We start from the raw sequence: 18,029 nt of genomic DNA on the forward strand, positions 1-18,029 counted from the left end.
AAGGCATCCAGAGCCTAAATTGAATGTATGTTGGCAAGAGCATCTTCACATCTCCCTAAATAACTAGCTAATACAGTCAGTATTTTACACCTCATCGAAGCCTGGCACTTATTTTCAAAATGTTCCAATCAATTGTCAACTAAAAAGAATGCAGAATTTCAATCCTTGGTGGTGGGGCTGGGGAAGGAAAAGTTTTCTTTTCTCCCAAAGAATGTTGCATTGCAAAGATGGAATTCTCTGGGGCTGCCAAGACTACTATCAGGTGTAATCTAGCCCATCAACATTTTTAGGGAAAATGCAGAATCAACACAAAAACAAAAGATGAGGGAGATATAGAGGCATCCACCTTTAAGCTGCTATAATTAAGCTTCTTGTCTTTTCTATCGAATAAAGTTTTGTAGAAAGTGAAATGTATATCATATAACACATTCTAAATTGTTTCTCTTTCCTTATTCTTTTGTCAGGCCTCTATTTATTTTTCTGACCAGAACAAAAGTTCAACATTCATTCAGCCTTTCATGTAATCATTTATTTATTTAAGAGTAAAATAAGGGATAGCAAAAAAGTATTGGCTGCACAGCTGAGCAGTCAAGGAATATATAGTCTAATAGAGGGCAAAAGACATATACTGAACCTGTGAAAATACAGGATAGAAAATGAGAAATATCATGAGAAAAGAGCAAAGGTCTATAAGCATTCAAAGGAAGAATATGTGCATGGAGAATGGTGTGTTTCATTTTTTGAAGCCACCTACATTATGGGCATTGTGCTTAGTCTTATATACGTTACATCCTTCAACAACCCATTTTACAGATGAAGAAATTGAGGCTTAGAGGTTATTGCATTGGATTAGGGTCCCACAAGAAATGTTAAGCCTAATATTAGAAACTTCAGGTGACTCTAGTTTCTGGCAGGCGAGCTTTTGGGAACATCTCATAGAGATGGGACATTTGCTCAGACCCTTGAGGATTAGTATGAGATGTGGGAAGAGTTCATTTCATCAAGAAGAAATAGTGTAGGCCCAGGGATTAAAGTTTGATTGGAGCCCAGCATAGAACCAGAACCATTCTTTATATATTTAATCGGGACTGACAGCTAGTCTGTAAATTGAAAACTTAGTTAAAGTGGGGGAATCAGTAAGAAACAACACATAGATATTTTATTTTAACATAAAATGAGCAAGCATGTATTTATTTGCCAATCTTTTGTTGAGGAAGCAAATCATTTTCTTGAAAAATGAGTCTTCTGGTTGGAATATTTACTTATAAAACACCATCTTATGACTGGTTTCATGTAAACTAATTTGGTTTATTTAAAGTGGAGCAAAAGTGGGAGATAAGAACAATCTGAGTGTGGTATCCTTCTGGATTTTTATGATTTATTTGCTCAATCTGTTACAGCTGTCCTGCCCATTTCTAATTTGCCATCATTTTTATTGGCTTTTTAAAAAATAAAATCAAGCATATAACTTCGTTTTCATAGAAACAATTTTTTTCTGTACTCACGTTTTATCAGTTTTTATATTTAATTAAATCACATAATTGCAAGAACAAGTAAGATTGGCATTGATAGGTTTAGGCAAGCATAAACTAATTGGTGGGAGAAGGGCACAGACATACTGTATAACTTGCTAGCCCTGAGTGTTTAATCAGCCGTGTTTCACAGAAGCTATGTTTTACAGAAGGAATGGAGAACATTGATCTGATGAGTCAATTAAATAGAAATGTGTTAAGAAAATTTCTATTGCAGTGGAAAAATAGAAGACAAGATATATATGAGTCTGACATTGTAAGGCCTTGAATGCCATGCTAAGCAGTTTATCATTACTGATTAGCCGCACTTGACATCATCACAATGTTGGGATCACCGTGCTCAGAGCTGTGGATAAGAATGATCAATATAGATAGTGCCTAGAGAGATTTGGTAGAGATAATAGTGAAAAGAAATAAGGTAGTGGCAAGTGTGAAAGGAGAAGAAGGGATGGATGAGAAAGATATTTTGGATGTAGGGTGAGAAGGACGTAACAGTTGGTCAGATGTTGGTGTAGTATTTAATGTACCTTTCTCATAAATGTGAATAAGATGGAATTTGCCACCTTGACATTATATGAAACTTCAGGGACATTACAAGAACTTTTAACTCTGCCCATTTGTCTTTTGTCAGTCTGCAAACCATCCAGGTAGTTGCACTGGGTTTCTATTGCAGCAGCCCTCTGCCACATCACTGTGTATACAGCATCTCCTGGATTTAGCACTATTGTGTATTATTTCCTAATTGTTTCACATATGTACTCTTTTGCGTTGATATAAAGATGGTGATCCCAGGAAAAGACTTTTTTCTTTCTTTTGCATTTTAGGATCTCCGAATCCTAAAATGCATCTTGACATACACAATGGCATGTCAAAATATAATTCGTTGCTTGTTTTTCTTAGTGTTCCAAAAAATAAGTGTTTTATAATCAATAGCATCTTCCCCTCTCGATCAGATCACAAATCCTAGGGGCAATTCTTGGCCTCCTTTTCTTTTTCTTCCTTTTTAATGCCTTGCACAGTGCTGGGCATATAGTTGACCTTTAGCAAATACTTGATTTACTGTTAACTCAAATTAGATTCATGGTAAGTTATGTAAGTCACCCAATACTGAAGCCTTCTAAAAAAGTAGTCATATGTTTCTGTTTCTGTTACTATTATTTTCTTGCCCTTCTCTTTCTTTCTAAGACCTTTCCTGTCCTGCTTGCTGTTTCCTCAAACTTTGCTGAGAAAAACTCAGGAAGAGCACCTTCATTTTGCAAGAGAAAGTTGGTAGGGAAAAAGCTTCTCAGGTTCATGAAATAAGGTATCATATGATGACTTTAAAACTATAATATTCTCAGTGTCAAAGAGTAGTCCATCTCTTAAGGAGACCTTAAGAAATGTACTCAGAAATTATAACATGAGCAAGAATTAACTTAGTTGGCTTAATATTTTTTAAAATTAATATCTGTTGTTGATTAGCTCTCATTATACCAAAGGAACTTTTGAAGGGAGGTATTTAATTTTTCCTTTTGTTTCTATTCTTATTTGTGAATATGTTAATTTTAAGAGAAAGTAGAGAAGGAAATATTCAAGTAATAAAGCTGTCTAGTTCAATAAGACAAACATATTTTTAATAAAATTCACTGTTTCCAAACAAGTCATAGATTAAAGAGCTTGAGTGAAGGAACCAGAATGGTTGACCATACATATATTAGAAGGCACAAGTGCCTTTAAGCAAAATAAACTGGATATTTAAGCAGTATTCTGGGGAATATGGTCAAAACAAGTGTGGATTCTCTGGTAATTTTAAAATTTTTCTAATCAAAATATAAAAATTAATTTTCTTACAAAAGTTAATGGGTGCTGGAAATAGATATTAAAATGCTATATTGACATAAATCACTAATGGAAATACACGGAAGAAGAGTTTTGAATGAAAGACATTTGTATGAGCTAGAAAATGGAAGATGCAAAATAAAGGTTAAGTGCAATGTTTCCATGTAGTAGTGAAGTTTTTGGAGTCTGAAAACAAACATAAAATGTTACAATTGGTGTGGTTTGGGTCTTCCTCTCTCATGTACTAGAACCCAAACAATATTAGAAAACTAAACATTTAAAACATATAACCATTCTGGAAAAATGAATCCTTTGTGGGGTAGGGGGCACCGTGAATACACTTTTTCCTGTTGGTAGAGTCCATGCTGGCCCTGTTAAAAAACATGGTAGCAGAAATGAAGCCATAAAGATAAAATATTTTATGAGAAAATGTTTAGTGGGGCCATAGTATAGCATTGAGTTAATAATGCTAAGAAATCAAAACAACACCAATTGTTGATTATTGCTATGAAGAGATAGCTTATTGGCCTATAATTAATAACAAAGTTTGATTTCTAATACGTACGGCAATGCTTCCTAAACTTGGTTGCGTTCTGGAATTACCTGGGGATCTTTAAAAAATACTGTTGTTTGGATCCTACTTACAGAAATTTTGATTTAGTTGCTGTGGAATATAACCTGAGCATCAAGTTTTTAAGGGCTTTCTGGGTCATTCTAATGTGTAACCAAGTTTGGGAAATACTGATATACTCTATTGTCAGTGAAAACAAGTATTACCTGCTTTTTGCTTTGTTGACATAAGAACTCCCACTATTCTCTGTGCATCCAGAGAAAACCTTTGATAGTGAGACACATACCCTCTGTATCTCTGGAAAAGTTTGATAGAGGGGCACTTTTGTATGAGGGGGTGATAAGGCATGGGCAGAAAGAGGCTATTCTGAGAATGGAAGGTTATGAAGTCTGATATATAATCAAGAAAGAGGGTATTTCTCCATTTCACCTAGTTTGGACTTTAATGAGGCCTCATTAATTTGTTTAAGCTAATTTTCTATAAACTATATATTCATATTCAAATGTTAGTTCAAAATATATTAAAAGATAAGTTTTGATGATTCACTATTCTGAATTATTTAAGCCATGGGGCATAATCAGAGGTTTTTTTCTGAAAGGAAAAAAACACTTCAGATTGTTGATCATTGCAATCACTATCTAGGGAGATATATATTATATCTTTGTTATGTTTAATTTCGATGATTCTCTGAACTAAAACTTGTTGTAATGCTGCCCTTTATAATGGCCTTTGGCTGGTTCTGTGATAAAAAGAGCAAGATAGTAATTTCAAGATGTATTTCCTACATGACTCTGCTTTTGTGACTTTTATCGATCCCAACATTATCTGAACTCTTTCTCCCCTAGTTTTGGGATATCAGATGAGAAGGAGTTATTTTAGTATCTCTTGGAGAATAGCATCGATGAACTATTTTCATCCAATGCAGCATAAATTGTTTTGTCCGCAGCAGATTCCACCCAAAGAAGGCCGACTCTGATTACTGGTTATTAAGGTTTTTTTCTGCCATATGTCTGAATGGAAACGTGGCAGATTTTCCTTTGGGTTTCAACAAAGTGTTTTCTCAAATCGCAACGAAACGAGGTGATTGAAATGCCATAATAACAGTGGTGGTGGTAGATTGTTGCTGCTTCTTGACAAAACAGAGAAGTGGAGCAATTTGAAATCAGAGTTAACTTTTGGGTAAAGAGGTAAGGCCTCAAAACGAAAGATCAAATTTGCTGTTAGCCTAATTCTAGCTAATAACGAAGAGCATTTGCTTGTTTGGAGTCTCTGCGGACAGGTTATTAGTTTCCTACCTCCTGAGACGTGAAAGGAACACCTCAGAATGTGGAAGAAAATGGCAAAGCAGCCCTCGTCTTGGTGATGTTTGTATCGGCTGTGCTTATGCAGGAGGAAAATTTCTTCTTCTTCCCACTCAGTAGCACTTCCAATCCATTTGGGGTGATATTTAATGGGGCTGGTCATTAGCCCAGAAATGCATAAAGGAGAATGCATTAGCCACAATTTGTCTTGGTAAGGTTCTCTTCACTTATTCTGATACAAGACACGGATGTATTCTAAAAAAGAAGATAGCCTTGCTAGGAGTGCTGATCACGGTGGTTTCATTAGACTTCCTGAGGCACCGAAGTGAACATTTAGCTATAAAGATAGCCAATATTTAGTGATATGATATAATTGTTTGGTTCCTAAGTCTGAAAACAAGAGTTTATCTAAAATTAATATGGGACTTTTTGATAAAACAATACTCAAAATAAAAATCTTAAAGTTTTGGACATCATGCACATTAAGACTAAAAATTGTAATATATTATTTGATTCGGTGTCCAAAATTATGGACAAGGGTATTTTTTTACCCTAATATTGGATTAACTCTGTAATTTTTTTCATTTTTTCCCAAATGTTTATTGGCCATTTATACATATTTTTTTTAATTGGGGAAAATATACATAGCACAAAATTTACCTTTTTAAACTATTTTTAAGTGTATGTATGATTCTGTGACATTAAGTACATTCACATTGTTGTGCAACCATAATCACTATAAATCTCCACAACAATTTCATCTTCCCAAACTAAAACTCCATACCCACTAAACAGTAACTCCCCATTACCTGCTCCCCCTCCACCTTTGATAACCCTATTCTACTTTCTGTCTATGAATTTGACTAGGTACTTCACGTAAGTGGAATCATACAATATTTGTCCTTTTGTGTTATCAATTCTTTTTTTAAGCATCTGATTTTATAAAAGCATACAATAGTCATAATTTAGACCAGAAAGAGATCAGTAATGCCAGTCTACTTTCATGAATGAGGGAGTTGATAACTAGAAAGTTAGCTAGTTTGCTCTGCCAACTTCTAGTCCAGAATGCATCTTATCCAATTTAAGACACTGCATTAGAATATCTATATTCACTATTAGAATATAGTGAGTACCTATATTCACCATTAGAGTACCTATATTTACTTTAATGACATTTGGGCTAAGAAGGTCTCTACCATGTCCACCCTTCACCTCTCTATTGGTCCTATATTTAGCTACCTCTAAATAAATTGCCATTAAATCTAATGATGATAAAGATAGCTAATATTTATTGTCTACTTATTATTTGACAAGCTTAGTGCTATGTCATATATATACACATATTATATATATATAACTTAGTCCACAACATTTTATAAGGTAGGTATTCCAATTACTCCATTTACAAATGAAGAAACTGAAGTATGAAAAGTGAGGTTGCCTCCACTAGGTTGTACAGCTAGTAAGCGTTAGAGCCAGGACACTGAATGACAAAATTTACCTAATCGATATTTAATAAATAAAAATTAGTATGTTAAAATTGACTGGGTTTGGGCAGTCTATTATAATTAAGGAAATATATGAAATTTTCATTTTTTACTTTTGTTGATTATATTCCTTTCATTGGTTAATTCAATTCCTTAATTCATAAAATGATTGCCTGATTAGCATAAATCAAAGATAATAATTGGTTAAACAATAGGGTTTGCAGTAACATTCAAATGTATAAAAATTTCTTAAATAATTATCTTTGATTCTCATCTACGTTTATGAATCTGTATTATCACACATATGTGTTAGGCATTAAAGAAATTAGTGACAATAATACCTATGGAAGAGGGGTAATACCAAATTAATCACTAATATGGGCGGAATAATAGGTGATAATGCTTATAACCTGGAGGAATTTAAAGTTTTACATCATAAGTCCACATTCTTGGATAGATCAATGTCATCCTTTAGGCTATGATTTTCTACTTTACTTTGGCTCTGTTATTAATTTGCCCGTCAATAGAAGCCAAGTCTATCTTCTGTGTGTTGGTTTTAGAGTTCTCCCAATCCCATTTAACAGTCAACAGGATGGGTCAATGGAATACCTGGCCAGTCAGCAGAGTATAGTTGAACAATTTTCAGCCAGGAGGTTGGCAGAAGAGGTTGTGGGATATTCAGTGACTGACAATATCTCTCTGATGAAGATTCCAGTAATGGTTCCTTTATCAGTCTTCCACATCACAGCAATTAGTAATTAGAATTTCATTAGTCACTTTCTCTCTGGTAGCTCAATCCCATACACAGAAATCTCCAAATATCACAGATGCATCCTTGTAAAAAGTTGTTGGAGTGGATGCTGCTGCCAGACAACAAATTGTCCTTTTAAAAGAAGTGTTGTATTAGAGTTTTATTATAGTCTGGCAATGTAGAGGTTTCAACCACTATATATGAAATAAAATACACATTGAATTTTTGTTTTTAGGACACTTGGCTAATTTATCATTAGGAAACATTGTTAAATCTTCTTTCTACTTAAGATATTTGATTACCCGTGCTAGACAATTCTTCCTCTTTTTGGCACAATCTTTATTTTTTCTAAAACTATTTGCTTTACTTATAATTCTCTGTTTTTGTTCTTCTCTGCATACCTTAAATAGAAGTAAGCACATATCCACCAGATGCAGTGGCTCAAGCCTGTAATCCCACACTTTGGGAGGCCAAGGGGGGGTAGATCACCGGAGGTCAGGAGTTTGAGACCAGCCTGGCCAACATGGTGAAACCCCATCTTTACTAAAAACAAACAAACAAACAAACAAAAAATTAGCTGGGCGTGGTGGCACATGCCTATAATCCTAGCTGCTTGGGAGGCTGAGACACGAGAATCACTTGAACCCAGGAGGTGGAAGCTGCAGTGAGCCAAGATTGCGCCACTATACTCCAGCCTGAGTGACAGAGCGAGACTCAGTCTCAAAACAAAACAAAACAAAATGAAACAAAACAAAACAACGAAAAAAAGAAAGAAGCACATATCTTGGATACATATAAGCAGATATGTGATTAATGAAACAGAATACCCACATATAATAATATCTCTCCTTTACAGAGAATCAAAACCAATAGAATATATAGATATGATTTATTATAAAAAATTGACTCACACTTTGAATTTGGAAGAAAAGTCTTTTAATCTCTAATATTGGAGAAGAATTTTATTCTTACTCTAAACATTTGCTTTAGGACTGGATCAGTCCAGGGCCAGAAGGAAGAGATGGTGTTCACCCCTAGGTTCCCCAGAAATTAGCCCAATACCTGGAACAGATCACCCTTGGTCAAAACTTAGATTCTCAATTTTTACTGCTTATTTTCATCCTATTACTCATGGTTATGTCACCTGGCTCTCTCCCATGCATCCCTCCCTCTCCTATTTCACAATTATTTTCTTCAAAATACTCTTGCCTGGTGACTACATCCCTTACTTAGTCATCATAATTTTTATATAATATATATATTGTTTGTAATGTGTCATTTTCTTTTATATTGTTACATTATAAACATGCTGTGTTAAAATATGTTAAATTGGTTTAAACAAGTTTCCTTTTTAGATGCCTTTAATTTAGCTCGGATTGGTCTAAATCCATGAAGAACCATATATTAAACACTCTTGAATAGCTTCTATGAAAAGAAACTTAATTTATGATGTTTAGTATTATACATTATACAGTTTCTTTATTTTTCACTCAGTTCATCATGCTGTGAAAATTCATGAATATTTAACTATTAAATGAAATGCAAAATTTTCATTATCATTTTATTGAAAACTTGACATCTTAAAATACCATACATACTATTAGTATTCTAATGCATTGTCACCTTATTGAAAAATGCTGCTAAAAAACAATACAGCCATTCAGAAAAAAAAATTTTGTCCGCCCAAGGCTATTAACTATAGTTCTACACATACATTAGTGACAAATAAGTGAAACAGCCAATGCTCACAAAAGATGTCACTAAAATGCTAGGAAACAACTGTAACCATAGAAACCATCTCACACTGCAATCTGAACATCTTTTGTCAGTGTGTGACTAGAAATGAGATGCTTAAAATCATTAGACTATCAAAAAATCTGAACATCTCTCTGTTGAAATTTACATATTTAAATATTTTGAAACCTGCAAAAACTTCAACATGATACTTCTATAAAATATTGTTTCAGCTCCTAGCCCTCAACTATCAGTTTAGATATAACAACAAAAATTATACACGAAGACTTACAATTTTCCCCCCTCTTTCTTTAGGCTACATGCATTGTCTGAGGAGCCTAAACAAACACCTGGGAGAACAGAGGTTAGCTCCCAGGGCTGTCTACCTTCCTGCTCTAATCTTCACAATGGTGCCATTCTTCACCTTTCCTTTCTCTCTTGAACAATCACTGGCTTAAATTGTACCTATTCCAGCAAGACAGGTTTGCAGGTTTCATAAGCCTTCATGACAGTAAGTACAAAATTGTCTTAGATAATGAGATATTTAAATAAAGAATTTGACAAACCAGTGTAGGAGAGCGTGAGTTTGGATGAATGTGGAACAGCCTCTGCAACCTTGGATATAGAACTGAATTTTTTCCCTTGTCTTCATCTGCTTAGAAACTCCTGAAAGGTCTGGTTATTTAGCTGAATGCTCTGTGTTTAAGGAACAGTGGAAGCCATTTTCCTTGAAACCTCCCTTTGAAACTAAAGGTTAAGAAGCTCCTTGAGCAGCCTGGGTTATGGAGACTTTAATATTTCTAAATTGTCCTTCCTACCTCTTTTAGTCACCATTCTAAAAATATTTATGGAGTACCCATAATGTGCTAGGCACTGTTCTAGGCACATGGGGCTCAGCAGTAAACAAAACAATGTTCATTGCCTGTGGTGCTTACATCTTAGCAGGAGGAGACAAACAGGAGATAATTAACAGAACAAGTATATAAGAAGTCTACAGTACGGTAGTTTTGAGCACCTACCACATGCTGGTCATTGTTCTAGGCTTTTGGGACCTAGCACTGGATTAGATAGGCATGACCCCTGCTCTCCTGGAGCTTCCATTCTGAAGAAATCATAAGGAAGTATTTAGCAAATGCATGAATGCATAAATGGAATGTTTCATCTCTGAGACTTGATCATTGGGATCGTGGGTGGAGGGGGCATCTCCAAGCCCCCTCTATGTTGTTAGCAGTCAACATGACATGAATAAGGAGGTTCCATGGAGCAACTCTCAGTGGTTGACCATGTATCTAAAATACAGTGTCCACTTCCCTATTCATTTCTTCTCATCATAAATTTTTTTTCTGATTTCCAAATCCTCCTTTTTTTTCTAGAAAATGAAACCCCTGTCCTTCATGAATAGTTAATTTCTATTTTCTCACTGCCAAATAACAATAGTTTTTTTCATAAATATCCATAAATCGAGCTTATCAGAGAGTTAATCATGTAATATGTAAAATATATATATAGATGTACAAAGTTAAACACATACACACACCATCTTTTTGAATACTTACTGTGTGCTGGGCACTATTTAAAAATATTATTTAAAAAGAGAGATTGTTGAGATGGGCATTATGATCTTTATTTTTCAGGTAGGAAAACTGAGATTAGTATAATATACTAACTGGCCCAAAGATACATAGCTAGTGACTCGTATTGCTGGGACCTAAATATGAACCTGTAAGACTTTAAGGGCTATGCTTTTCACCACCATTTTTGAGTCATGCAGGGAGAAAGGTCCTTCTCCCCAACCCACCATGCGCCCCAAGAAGACTCTCCTAAGGGACAAGGCTTGTACTTTGTTGTAGTGGTCAAAGGGCTTCTACTCTCCTTGTGGGTGGCTCCTTTTTACTCACCACATTCCAATCTCTTCTGGACACAGCTGTGCAGCCTCCACGAGCCCCAGTGTCCACCATGTTCATTTGCAGCTGAGCACACACAGATGGGGTTAGGGGTCAGGTAAAAGGGGGAAAGTTTCTCCAGGCTGTTTAATAATGACCTCCTGTACACAAATGTTTAGTATCTTAAAGCTGTAAGGGACCATGAGGGTATCTAACTCCTTCATTTTATTGATGTGTAAATAAGTGGAGATTTAGAGTTGACATGGATTGCCTAATTACTTCACTAGGCAGGTAGCAGCAGCAGAAACAGGTTTGAATCCAGGAATTGTCTCCCAAGTATGTACTCTTTTAAGAATAAACTGGCTCCTCAGCATGTTTACTGTGCATGTGTGGGTACAAATATGCAGAGATGATCAGCACACTCACACATACATATGTACTCTCTGTATATATTGAGAGTTCTCTGTATGCTTAAATTTGATTTCCAGTATAATTTTTCTTCTGGAATGTCAACTTTGTTTCTCATCTGTTTTATTTTACAGTTATTTAAACTGCCAACTGTAATGTCACAAGCAACCTTGACTCATGGGAGGGTACCAGAGGAGGAACTAAATGACTGCGTCTCACTCACCAAGGCCTCCATCTCTCTCTACCCCCTCAGTCCCTCCCACAGAGCTGACACTGTTGTTACACTTCAAACCATTCTAAACCCCTACGTTGAGAAACAGGGCTGTGCAGATTCACTTGAGAGTATGAATTCATTAGTGTTTCCTAATCTATATGTTGTATATCTGCATACATGTATATATATTCTGCATATAAATAAAATATGCATCCAGTTCAAAGGCCCACACATGGAATTCTCTTTTCCCTTCAAAGTATAAGAGTGCTATGAAATAGTTACTCTACATTTTCAGAAAATAGAGAAGACAATGATACTGAGTTTTTTAAAAGTGTGATAAGTGAACAAAATCACAAAAATATAATAAAAATGGCACAGCAACTTACTTTTTGCCCTACTAGTCAAGAGAAGCCTTCGATTTCGTTTCTTAATCACCAAAATGATACGGAATCTAAAATATAAGTGTTTTTTATCCACATTGCAGTCTAATATCCAGCTGTTTGTTTTTCTTCCAGCACCCTGCTGCCCACCCCGCCTCCCCCTGAGGGCAGGAAGCACTATTAATCATTCTTCTGTTCAGTATAGAACTGGATTCTTCTCTGTGCCACAGGCCCCCAGGGAAGGGGGGAACCTGCTTAGGCAGACCACCCAGGATTCCACAGAAAAGTGGTCAGTCTGAATGCAGGTGGTTGGTCTCCTGCTCAGGTTTCTATTAAGACCCATTAGCTGAGCTGTAATGGGCACTTGGGACTTTTAACTCCTTCTTTCCCAAGTCTTCTAGACATTAAAGCGTTGTATGCCTCTCTCTCTCTCTCTTTCTCTCTCTCTGTCTCTGTGTGTGTGTGTGTGTATGTATTCCAGTGGAAATACTGCTACCACTGCAGAGTCCCGGGGACCAGCAGCCCTGGTTCTGATGAGAGAACACCATCCAGAAAAAAGTCATGGCTAGGATCTAAGTCAGGGCCAAGAAATTCCAGCAGGCACCTATTAGAAAACTAGGAAGTGCACTGAATACTGGAACTGAAGATCGAGCTGATTTTTAGGGGCTTTGGGAAGACTCCCCTGAGATCCCAAGGGCTTCCCCGTCAATTTTCCAGTGATTGAAAAGTTACGATTACAACTTTATTCCTTTTGCTTAAGATTTCATCACCTGTAGGAATGCAAGTACCCTCGGGAAAATCAGCATATTAAGCCTTATGAATTAAGTAAAACTTTGAAGAAAGAGCTGGTCAGACTCATCCTATAGTTTTGATAGAAGGAGTAAAAATATAAGGAGGAGGGGATAGAGTAAGGGCAGGTGGAGGCATCAACAATAGAGGGAAAGGAGGAAGGAGGGGAGGCTGGATTTGCTGAAAACACTTCTCATTGTTAGTAAAGATTATGATAATTCAAGCATTTTAGCAGAGGGGTGGAGGAGGAAGAGAAGAATAGGGGCCCAGAGGGAGAGAGAGAAAGAGAGAGATTGATATTTTTTCCAGCAGCGAATCTATAGGTGTCTGCAGCAACCTCAGTTCTTGCCTCCTCAGAAGAAAGAACTCAACTGAGAGGCATAAGGCCGAGTGAGAGACTGAGGCAAGCTTTAGAGCAGGAGTGGAAGTTTATGAAAAAGCTTTAGAGCAGGAACGGAAGGAAGTAAAGTTCACGTGGAAGAGGGCCAAGCGGGCAACTTGAGAGACTCAAGTGCAGTTTGACTTTTGACTTGGGCTCTTGTATGTTGGCATGCTTCTGGGGTTGCATTCCTGATTCTTCCCTGGGGGTGGGCTGCCTCATGCACAGTGGCCTGCCGGCACTTGGGAGGGGAGCATGCACAGTGCGTTTACTGGAGTTGGGCACATGCTCACTTGAGGCTTTTTTCCCTTACCAGTTGAGTGTTACCAGTTAAACTCTGTCGTATTGCTTCTTAGTGGACATGCTTGAGCCCACTCATCCAGCTCCTGAGATCTTATCTGGAAGCTGCCAATCACCAGTTTCAGGTGTTTTTATATATTGGGAGACTGCCTTTCTCTGGCACCATCTGTGACCAATTATTATTTTAGAGAGACGGTGTAACAACTACCTGACCAACTCCTGATGGACACCTGACATTCCTGGTGAGGGGAGGGGGCCCTCTCCTGCCCTGTTACCTATTGTAACAATGCTTTAAATGCAAGCTCTAGGTAAGAAGGAGATGATGGTTTTTGTAGAGTAGACACTAAGATAGGAGAGAGGTTGATGTCACCATACTAAAATTCTTGTTAATAATGCAGGTTGAAATCAATATTTTTGTTTTAAATTACCCAATTTCTTTCTTGGCATCTTCTTTTTTTTCCATTAACATCTTCAAGGATGTGCATGAAGCATGGAGACTAAGTAAATGTTGAATTAAAATTGAAATGCTGCTAAGCAATTTCTCTTAAAACTGTTCAGACAAAATTACTACTTTGACAAGTGGGTCCAGGAACTCCTAATCCACAATTAAATGAAAGTGTTATAGGAAAGTGGTCTCGATCCAGACCCCAAGAGAGGGTTCTTTGATCTTGTGCAAGAAAGAATTCAGGGCAAGTTCATAAAGTGAAAACAAGTTTGTTAGGAAAGTAAAGGAATAAAAGAATGGCTATTCCATAGACTTGGCCTTCCTGGCCAAGTCCCTTCATCAGCTCCCTTGGGGCTGCTGGTTGCCCATTTTTATGGTTATTTCTTGATGGTATGCTAAATAAGGGGTGGGTTTTTCATACCTCCCCTTTTTAGACCATATAAGGTAACTTCCTGAAGTTGCCATGGCATTTGTAAACCGCCATGGCGCTAGTGGGAGTGTAGCAGTGAGGATGACCAGAGGTCACTCTTGTTGCCATCTTGGTTTTGGTGGGTTTCAGCCATTTTCTTTACGGCAACCTGTTTTATCAGCAAGCTCTTTATGACCTGCATCTTGTGCTGACTTCCCATCTCATCTTGTGACTTAGAATGCCTTAACCATCTGGGAATGCCAGCCAGTAGGTCTCAGCCTCATTTTACCCAGCCCCTACTCAAGATGGAGTTGCTCTGGTTCAAATGTGTCTGACAAAAGTGTAGCTCTTTTCACTGGGTTTACTGCCTTCTGGTTGCTTTCCCCTGTGCAGAGCATGGTTGTCATCTTCTGTACATTTCCTCCACTTTACAGTTATGAACCTCTACATAGCCCACTGTCTCACATGAAGTCCTGTCCCTTCTGGCTTTCAGGTTTACTTTTCAGACTTAGTGTCTTCTTTTAGACCTTTCTCAACTAATAAAAACTAACCATTGTTAGCACTGGTAAAAACTAACCAAATGCAAAGGAAGGCCAGACACCTTCCTTTGCATTTCCTTACAAAAGTTTTGAACCCAGTACCTGAACATACGCTGAATAAGAGTTTGATTGCTACAGAGAGATCTAAGACATAATTTACAGATGGTAGGGAGGAGATTTGGTGATGGAATAAATGAGGTAATTAGCTTTGGGAAAGGAGCTTGATTGCTGACACCAGCGTTCCTGACTTGAAGAACTGATTGAATGAGGCCTTCTCCTACAGTGACAGAAACAGGGACCTAGAGATAGGGTATCATCCAGCTGTAACTGAAATGTAGAGTCATTTTGGGGCTAATTCTACAGTAGTTATTGAAACAGTACTGTCATATATGCCCGGACCTATCTTTAAGTTTTGGTTCTGGTGTAACTCGAAATTACTCCAAAAATTCTGAGGACAAAAATGGCCATATATCTTATTTTTCTTCCATAACCTGCATTTTCCCTTTGTGTCCACTCCTGGGAATTTACACAGCCTAATAGAGATATAGGTCTGAATTCCCTGTCCAATCAGGATAAACCTGGGCTTCGGCTACTGCAATTCTGCCTCTAATTCTGACTACTACACAGTGTGGTTGTTAACAAGCCCCACATAGACTGCAGTCATGATGATCCTTCCTGGCCAAGTCCCTTCATCAGCCCCCATGGTCCTCACATAGACGATGGGCATCTTGGAGGGAGGATGGATGGCTCACCCTAACTAAAGATGCCCAGGATCATTTTTGAATATCCCAGAGTCACAGATGTCCCTCAAGGCATCCAACACCCCAGGCATATGCCTCAGAGATAATCTAGTCAGCCCCTCCTGCTAAGCCGAAACACCTATCTCTCTGTTACATGGATCTGTCCTAGGGAGTTGGAAAAGTTTTTCGTCTCAACTCTTGAAACACAGAAGGTTCCCTGACATCCTCCTCTTTGACAATAAAGCTAGATGTCAGATTTCCCAAGAGAGGTTTCAATCCTGCCCATCATCATTTCTGAAGATGGGAGGGGAAGCTAAATCTTGTGGTTCAAAGGTGAATTACCCTTATAAAAATCATCAAGAAAACTTTTCAGTAACTTTTCCCACTCTAGCTTAGGGGAAAAGTCCAAATTTCAACATACCACCCTTCTATTTTAGACACCCCCAGGAGCAATTTTGTAAAGACTACCTGGAAGTTCCTCTGATGGCACTTGTATATAAAATACATTTAAAGTGCTTCTGTAAGAATGGTGTGAGCCAGGGCTTCACTGTTTTAGTAGCTCTTTATAAGAATGACTGATTGATATTTTTAGTCAGAAGAGATTTAGAGATAGATATAGTTTGGATATTTGTCCCCACCCAAATCCCATGTTGAATTATAATCCCCAATGCTGGAGGTGGGGCCTGGTAGGAGGCATTTGGATCATGGGGGCAGATCCCTCATGGCTTGGTGCTGTCTTTATGGTAGTGAGTTCTAGTAAGACCTGGTCATTTAAAAGTGTATGGCAGCTCCTCCCAATCCAAACCCTCTCTGTTTCTTGCTTCTACTTTCACCATGTGATATGCCTACTCCTACTTTACCTTCCACCATGAGTAAAAACTCCGCGAGGCCTTCCCAGAAGCAGATGCCAGCACTATGCTTCCTGTACAGCCTGCACAACCATGAGCTAATTAAACTTCTTTTCTTACAAATTGTCCAATCTCAGGCATTTCTTTATAGCAATGCAAGAGTGGCCTAATACAGAGATTATCTAATCCAGGATAAGTCTAGCAAATAGACTTTAAAGTAACTCTAATTTCCCCTCCATGTCAGACATCACTAATGAATCACAGAACTCTTTCCTGATGAGCCCTTATTCAACCTTGCAATTCTTTCCAATTTAACACACCAGGAAGACACTCCCAATTGATCAGAACTGGTAAGCAAGATGAAGCTTATTTGCTACCCAGATCTAGTGTATGTGCACATGTTAATGAGAGAGAGAGAGAAAGGAAAGAAGGGAGGAAGGAAGGAGGAAAGGAAGAGGAAAAGGGGAAGTGCTTTGTTTGTTAAGGTCATATAGGTAGTGTTAAGGTCATATAGGTAGTAATTATAAGAGGCAGACCTATGTGTTGTCTGAAGTTTTTTGGTTTCATTGAGAGTTTGTGTTATGCCAGTTGTTAACATTTTTATTAATTAATATGAATAGTTTTTGCTTCGTAGAACTTGTATTGTAAAATAAGTTTCCCTTAGAAAGTAACCCTATGGATCTGAGCCTTATTAGAATGAGAGAAAATTTGCAGCCCTTTAATTTCTACGCAACTTTTGTATCTATCTCACTGGGAACAGAGCTAATAATCCTACAGACTCACTTACAAGCTAAGGAGTGATGGCGTGACTAGGCTGAAGTTTTTAATGTTCATGAGTGCCTAAATGCCAGACGAACTCAACTCTAAACTTTCTGCTGTCACTCTCAATAGGGAGGCTGAAAGCAGGTCAAGTGTGTGGACTCATCATTCAGCTATTTTGGAATAAATCGTCCACTTAGGCTGCATCTACATAATGCTACATCAACTCATTGAAAAATGAAAAATTAGGTCAGCCACCTAGCTATTTTGATATCTAATGAAAAGTCATCCGTGTGTCCATTTTGAGTTTTAGGCATAAACCATTGAAATCCATTACTTATGGTATGTATAGACAACAGAAACTATCAAGATCCCTGATCCAATAATAATACATGACACTTAACGAGTACTTTCACATGCCACACTGAGTGCTATGTCTTAGCACTTTAAATATATTATCTTATTTTAACCATCACGATAACCCTATGAGGCAAATTTTCTTTTCTCAATTTCAGACATGAGAAATTAGAAGCATATTTATCTTTCTTCTTTATTAAAAATATGGATTATATATTTAATAAAGCTAAATATTCTTGTATGTTGTGGTCAATGTAAGCCTGAGGAGTTTCTATTAGAAAATGGATGAAATCATAGGTTCTTGTCCCACACCACCATTGCTTTGACTTCTCGAATTCTTTACAGTAAAAAGTGAATTTAGAAAAACAGCCCAGCGATCTAGAAT

This window comes from Nomascus leucogenys, chromosome 22a (assembly GCF_006542625.1).
Source record: "Nomascus leucogenys isolate Asia chromosome 22a, Asia_NLE_v1, whole genome shotgun sequence".
Classification (NCBI taxonomy): Eukaryota; Metazoa; Chordata; class Mammalia; order Primates; family Hylobatidae; genus Nomascus; species Nomascus leucogenys.